We start from the raw sequence: 7,942 nt of genomic DNA on the forward strand, positions 1-7,942 counted from the left end.
ACAGCCTTTACTTGCCTCTTAATTATTTCAGTTGTTATTACAATATCATCCATTTGTCTTCCTCGGGTTTCTTTACAAATGTCTTTAATTCATGAGGCATTTTTTTGTTATGTCTGGTTGGGCTTTTCCACATTTCCAAAATATTAGAGCATCATCTTTACACGGGCCTAATTTCTTTTGCTCTGCATTTTCTCCTAGTGATCACTAGGAGAAAATGCAGAGCAAAAGAAATTAGGCCCGTGTAAAGATGATGCTCTGTGTGTGTGTTTAGTCAGAAACAAAAGACTAAACACACACACAGAGCATCATCTTTACACGGGCCTAATTTCTTTTGCTCTGCATTTTCTCCTAGTGATGTACAGAAAAATCATTGGTTACTTCAAAATTGTGTGTTTTCACTAAATTGTTTCAAGCGTCCATCATATCTTTCAATTTTCTTTGCTGTAGCTGTTACCGCTGTTTTAATTCTTCCATAGTTTCAACAATTATTTTCCTTTCTACGTCATATATTTTCCATAGTCTGATTTTTACTTTTTCATTTTTAAGTTTTGAGCCTTTCAAGTATTTTAAGTTGCTAATGTCTGCATGGAATTTATTTTTCTTTCTAGACAAATTTTACATTGCAGCTTGTGTTTGTAACCAAGTTCCATGGTTATTATAGTCATTATACATGAGCTAGTTTATTTCCTTTAGTGTGTTGGCTGGGATTGTTCTGATGACATTTGCATCATTCAGTAGATCTTTTACTGGTTTACTTTGTAATTGGCACAAATTGGGGAGCCTTTGTCTTTCTGTGTTCTGGCTAATATGGGTTATTATTTTTCCCTTCAGTTATGTTTGTCGTTCTGTCAACTCATAATTTCTGGGTTGCTCCATCAGTTGTTTCACTGTTGATACATTTTTCCCCACTATTGTGTCTACCTCTATCCTCCATTTGTCTTCCATATTATGGTCGTTGTTCTGTGTTGATTTTACCATCTTTTCTAGTTCTTGCAATTTCAGTTCTGAAAACACTTTACTTTGGATGATAAACCTTCTCTGGTCTGTTAATTCTTGTTCAGTTATGTCACTAGTTGGATGCTTGTTTTTCCAGATTTCTATCATTCTTTTTTTTTGAAAACCACGGGCTGTTGGGTTTGCCTTATAATAACATTTAAAAATGTCTCAATTTTTGGTGAGAGCCCAAGTTGTTCCTTGCAGCAGCCTGTCCTGGTTCCTCAACAGGGTCTGTTCAGCCCTGTAGCTCATTTGTCACCAGATGCCCAGTGGCTATAACATCCAACACGGTCCTTGTTGACCCGGGCAATGACTGATCTGATATGGATTTTTGTTTATTCCCTCTCGTCATAATTGATAGTTGGTGGACACAGTTGGTCTGGCTCTCAGCTGAGACCTGTCTGGCTTGGGAGACCCTTCAGCCTAGCTCTCAACCTCACTGAAGCATGCAAGCTCCTCCACAACTACAGAATTTTCTATCAAGGCATGTTCTCTTTCCCTCCTTAAAGGGATGTTGGAATCCAAATGCTATTATTTCAGCAGAGTGGTTATGTTCTGGCTGCAATGTGGCTTATCTGCTTTGGCTTATTCTATGACTTCCAGGGACGTGGTGGCGCTGTGGGCTAAACCGCAGAAGCCTGTGCTGCAGGGTCAGAAGATCCGGCAGTCGTAAGATCGAATCCACGCAACGGAATGAGCACCCGTCGCTTGTCCCAGCGCCCGCCAACCTAGCGGCTCGAAAGCATGCAAATGCGAGTAGATAAATAGGGACCACCTCGGTGGGAAGGTAAACAGCGTTCCGTGTCTAAATCACACTGGCCATGTGACCATGGAAAGATTGTCTTTGGACAAAAACGCTGGCTCTATGGCTTGAAGAGCGGGATGAGCGCCGCCCCCTAGAGTCGGACACGACTGGACAAAAATTGTCAAGGGGAACCTTTACCTTTACCTTATGACTTCCTCAAAATAAGTTAATTATAGTTGTCTTGTGCCCCTTGTTAAGAGCTGGGGGAGGGCAGAACATAAGGATTTTAATATATAAATAAAAATACAGTGTTATTTTGAAAGCCTCTCAGCTATACACAAGATAGCCTTTAACACCTACTGTGAGAACAACTGCAAAGTAATACATAAGCAGTGTTTTAATAGTGTTTTTAACAAGCCCTAAACTTTCACAAGATTTGAGGGGTTTAGAAATACAGTATCCCATATCATGGGAGAAAAGGTTTGCACTATGTTCATGAGCTAGTTTATCCATTTGTTTTCCCATGTCACAAATCAAGAGTTTTCAGCTGCAGATTATTTAGTGTCTAGGTTTTTTTTTTTACAGCAGTTCTAGATAAAGCCACCAGGGATTAGTAAGATTTTTTTCCCCCTGTTTTCTTTTGTGAGTCCCACCCCCACCTGTTTCATGAGTCAAACAGTATTCTCTTTAGGGAGGTAACAAAATGACCAGCCAGAATTTTCTATTGATTGAAAAAAAATTCAACACATTATGTATTATGTGGCAAGATATTCCACCAAGAATTGTGGGAATTACATTTATGTAGTGGCTGTAACATATCGTACAATGATATAGCATCCTTGTGCTTTAGGGAGTCAGTCCATCTTGTATTTGGTCTTCCTCTTTTCCTGCGGCCTCCCATCTTTCCCAGCATTATTTTTCCCCCTAAAGAATACTGCCTTCTCATGATGTGCCTGAAGTAGGGCAGCCTCGGTTTTTCACCTTTTTTTGCCTCCAGAGATAGTTTAGGCTTGATATGCTAATTAAACTAGTTTGTGAGTTTAGATGGCCTGAAATACAGGAAGAAACAAAAAAGACTTAAAGAACTGAACTGAAAATAAATGGTTAGTTTACTTTTATTATCAAAGCACAAAGCCATTAAATCATCTTAAGCAAAGAATGAGCATGTCTTTGAAATTAATTCTGTTTAAAGAAAAATGTGTGAATTGCTGGCACTCATAATAAATGCTTTTTTTCACATGAAATCCTGGGCCTGAGCACATTCCAGAAGCCATGTCTAGTCAGTCTTTCAGTGGCTCTTCAGGAGTATTGAAAGAATTATTTAAAGTAAGTCTGTATGTGAAAGCAATATATTTTAACAATCCTAAACCACAGGATAAGGAGAATATAAGAAACAAAAGGAACAGAATTTTTAAAAATGTTATTCTCTGAGTACATTTTTTTGTATTCAAGGAATCTACCAAACCATTTTACACATTACATTTGGCTTACTGTATTTAGTTGAACGGACAAAGCAGTGGAAACAGTTTCCTGACATCGTTTATTGCATTAGAACTAAGAAATGATGTTCAGCTTTTAGAGACACCATTTACTGGCAAGCTTTTAATTTTGCTCTGTTACATGTTCATTCTCACAAGACAATTTCCTCACAGCAAGGAGTCAGAGGTGGGAAAATTAGTAAAAAGTGGTTAAGGGCTAAGTTGAAGGGAGCAAAAATTTTTAACAATTAAGTTGGTGTTCAATTGCTTTTTAAATTTAGATTAGTTTACAACAATCTTACTAGAAAGAAATGGGGTGGGGAGAGAATCATGGTTGTACAGTGTTGTGTTAAGATAGGTGTATGATTCAAATTTCATATTCCTGCTATCTTTTGATATCTAACTTGTTTTGTATATTTTATGTAATGTTTTTATCCTTGTATTTTTGGGTCTTTGACCGTACAATAAATTCAAGAATCATGGTTGTACTCATATCTTTTCTTTTACTGCAAGGCAGAATATACAGATCTATGCTTTCCCTTCGCAGCAACAACCTTGGCAGGTCGGTCGGTCGGAGAGTTTCATCACTTTGTCAGGATGTGAATCTAGGTCTCCTAAATCCCAGTCCAACACCATGCTAATCAGGTTGATAGCTGGGCTCTCTTCCTCAGCATCTCCTGAGCTGTCAGCCTGTCACAGAAGGGTCTGATCGGGCTTTCCACAGGTTCTGTTCAAGGAATATTTGAGAAGCCAGAATATTTGTGAAAGGTTTGGTAACTGGAACCAATTCAGGCTTCCATCCAAGACACCGACTCTTTTTACACAATAAAAAAAGTTTGAATCAGAACAGCATAATGAACGCTTAAGGTTTGCAGCGGTAGAAGTTGGAAACCGTATGCAAAGGTGTGTTTTCTCTTGTTGTTTTTTTTTTCCATCAAGTCACTTGGATGCTATTGTACAAATGGGATATTTTACTACAAAGACATCATTCTGTGACAACATATGAAACAAAATTTGGCCTATTTATTTTTACTCTGCCTGCTTTCCAAAAAAGGAATCCAAGGCAATCTATAGTTGTGAGGCCAGAATCTACAGAAGACCTGCCTCTTGGATGTGGTTTGTGGAAGTTGTGCTCGTCAAAATACAGGAATGCTAATGATAAAGCCAACAAAGCAAAACACAAAACAGACATAGAATCACAGAAACACAGAATCTGAAAAGGTCTATAAGGCCATTGAGTCCAACCTCTTGCTCAAGGCAAAAATCCAAGTTAAAGTGTCTTTGACAGGTGGCTGTGTAGCTGTTCATTTCCTCCAGTGCTGGAATTCCTCTTGAATTCTTCCAGCGTTGTTTACCATGTCCTGAGATATGCATGAATCAAAAATTTGTAGCTAATTTTTGGAAAAGATCCGAGTTTCTTAAAATAACTCCACCCCCACCCCCAGAAATATTTTGCATGGAGGAACTGTAACCTCAAAGACACTGGACTCCCAGATCCACTTAACTGGGAGTAAGTGTTTTGAAACACAAAGGGACGTAACTCTGAGTGGACATATACAGGACTACTGTATAGACAACACTGTGGCTGAAATCCACAGTGCTTAATGTAGTCAGTGGCATCTAGAGCAGGGCCACTAAACCAATGGAACTTAGAGGAGCTGACTCACAAAATTCCCATTGATTCAATGGGCCTGCTCTAGTTGCGACTGGCTACATTAAGTGCCAGGACTTCAGCCTACAGCAAAGCACAATTCAAACTGTTAAAAGTCTTAATTTCTACAGGATACAGAAATGACAGGTTTGGGCTCTGCACATACAGACCCCCTGAGGGGATGGTCAGCTTCATTCTGTTTGTTCTCTCTCAACCTTCCTACACACACACACCCATTACACTAGAAAAGAAAATCTTTAACAGATTCAAACCTCTGAGATCTACACCTTCGGACTCGAGACTGCTAAAAACTCCAGTTATAACGGCAACATTTCTTTTCTGTTCTGTAGCTCTTTGCACAAGTTTAGGGGCAATTATTTTACATATTGCAGAATTGAGTTACAGAACCACTTTATGAACTCACATCATGACCCAACAATTTAATATAACACAAGAACCAAAGCAAAATGCAGCACAATTCGAGTTAGCTATGCCTAAAAATTACATTACATTTTCTGCCACTCTGTGGAATCTTTAGCAGTGAAATCTAATGCTTTACTGTGACCTGTGCTCACCAAAACTTTGCTGTAGATCTTTCTCTTCCTCCCTTTCTCGACATCTCCTCTAATGCCTAGGTACTAACAGTATTACCAGAGATGCAGTGGTTGCATCCCTGAGTAACTCCCCCACGTGTTAAGACTTCTGAAAGAATGCTTTATGAATGATCCTGTCCTAGGATTTCTGTGTTGGATTCACTCTTGCCTCTCAGAAAGTGGAAAGCCTGCTTCTGCTTGCAGAAGTAACTGAGATCCAGCAGATGCCATTGTTACTAGAAATGAGCAGATGATATTGGCAGATTCCCGTCATATGACATCTTCCTGCACCATGTCCCACTCTATTCTGGAAAGGTTTCCAACTCTCCGGAGCAAATTTTCAGGAGTTATAAAAGGAGCAGTGTGAGCAAGAGGCTTGCCCACTAAATAGGTGGGACATAGGTGTAAACAAATAAAAATAAAGAAACAGTCCCTCTCCGTTTCCTCTGATGGAAATCTCTCATGACTAGCATTTTGCTGATAAGAACTCTGGATCCAACTTTTTTTTTGCTCTAAAATAAATCTTACTGATTTTGATCGAAATCACAAGCTTAGGCTTGCAACTTTATTTTGAATTCCAGTATGCCATTCACTTATAATTTGTATATGAACGATGACTGGCACAGTTTAAATGACTATTTTGACAAAAAGCAAAACTAGTACTGTAAGATAAACAGTGCCTAGCTGCCTCATTTTCTCTCTAGATTCAGTTGCTAGTACAGCATGAATGGACTAAGCAACTCCTGCCTGTCTTCTCTTCCTTATCAAAAACATCCCCATGTGCCTAAAAGAGAGAATAAGACAGATGTTTTAGTAGACATCTTGCAGAATATAATTAAATGGAAATATAACTTCCCCTTCTAAGTAATAAAACTTAAACAGAAAAAAATGTCAAAGATAGGGTGTTTTATTATACATATTAATTTACTTTAAAACATTTTAAGCAGAAAAGAATTGTCAAATAACATTATCAAAATCTTCCTCTGAGATCCTCTAGCAGAATTGTAAATATATTCAACAGTATCAAGAATACAAACTGATAATTATAATTAACAAGCTTAAAAGACAAGGAACATAGTAGGTGTGGCTTTCATTTGTTAAGGTCACCAGAACCAAGACCTACTGTTTCAGAAGTTTGCTGGAGCAGATGATCTCCTGTGTATTCTAAGCACTGTTTATATTTTATGTATGTCACAGCTAACAAAACACGATGAGAAATTTACAGATGCCTATTATGAATCTGTCATATAAACAGGGGGTGGGGGATGGTTTCTTATAAAAGGGAAAATAGGATAATGAACCGGTTAGGGAAAATAAGGCACATACAAGCGTCAATGCAGAAGAAGTTAAGCATACCTAAATCCTGATGGGGCTCGTCAAGGCACTAGCAATCTGATTGATTTCAAAAGGAATTAGGCATAACCAGTCCTCTCTGGATCAGAGCGACAGCAAAGGAAGGAAAAAAGATTTCAGTTTGCTTTGAAATTTTATAAACTTGAATTACACCAGGAAGTTTTCAGTCTTATTTCTCAGCTTATTCAGAAATGTCTTCACTCTGTTTGCCATCAGAAGTGTTATATCATTAAGGTACAGAAACTGTCCTTCAACTTAGTTCATATTATAGGTTTATTCAGTATTTTAATAGTGTTCAGATGGACAAGGCTAGCAGAAAAAAACTTGCTAACGTGAGGCAGGGGAGAAAACAGTGCCTCCCCGAGGGTTGCCCTGTTACATTTCTACAGATCTGGGCAGTATATTTGCCATATTATGCAGATTGTTAGTAGATGGCTTTATTGCATTATCGAGATGGTCACAAATCTGTGCTACCACACATTCCTATGCTCCACCTCCTTGGCTGGATCTCTCACCCACCATTCAGCACACACTCCTCTCCTCCTTTTCAGCCGTCTCTGGCAAGAGCATGGGCTTCCTTGCTCTTGGCTGATTGCTCACCCAGACAAGGAGGCAGGAAAGGGACCCCGTGCTCCTGCCAGTTGAGCAGCTGAAGAGAAGGAGGAGAGGAGCCTGTTCCAACTGGTGAATTGATCATTGGCTGGGGAGGCAGGGGAAGAGAAGGCACAGCATCTGTGGTGCCATGCGTACAAACCGGTATGAACCTCTGAAGTGAGGTTCATGTCCACCTCTATTGCATAATACTCAAAACTGATACTATGAAGACTAACTTGGATTTTTCCTCATTATGGAATTAAGCACATTCATTGTTGCACTGTTTTTCTACCAGTATGCTTCAAACTAGTTATCATTTATATAATGATATCACTAATCTGAGAGAACCACTACACTGTGATAGTTAGTGTTGGACTTAGAACAGGAAGATCTATGTTCAAATCCCAGAGTAATCACAAAGCTTACTTGATGTTAAATAGATTTTGTTATCCAAATCTACTTTAAAGGACAGTATTCAGCCTGAAATGGGGAGATGAGAACCATTTAAAGTAGCTATTTACATGGCTGATGC

General features: G+C 38.9%; 1 long non-coding RNA gene across 1 annotated transcript; it reads right to left on the bottom strand.

The window, feature by feature from the left end:
• Nucleotides 1–2,668: 2,668 nt before the first annotated feature.
• LOC144586153 (uncharacterized) lies at nucleotides 2,669–7,442 on the bottom strand. The gene is made up of 2 exons (XR_013540913.1): nucleotides 6,820–7,442; nucleotides 2,669–4,580 (listed from the first exon to the last, which is right to left on the bottom strand). It is a non-coding gene; the product is annotated as an uncharacterized LOC144586153 (long non-coding RNA).
• Between the last annotated feature and the right edge of the window lie 500 nt (nucleotides 7,443–7,942).

The sequence above is a fragment of the Pogona vitticeps genome, chromosome 1, assembly GCF_051106095.1.
Source record: "Pogona vitticeps strain Pit_001003342236 chromosome 1, PviZW2.1, whole genome shotgun sequence".
Classification (NCBI taxonomy): Eukaryota; Metazoa; Chordata; class Lepidosauria; order Squamata; family Agamidae; genus Pogona; species Pogona vitticeps.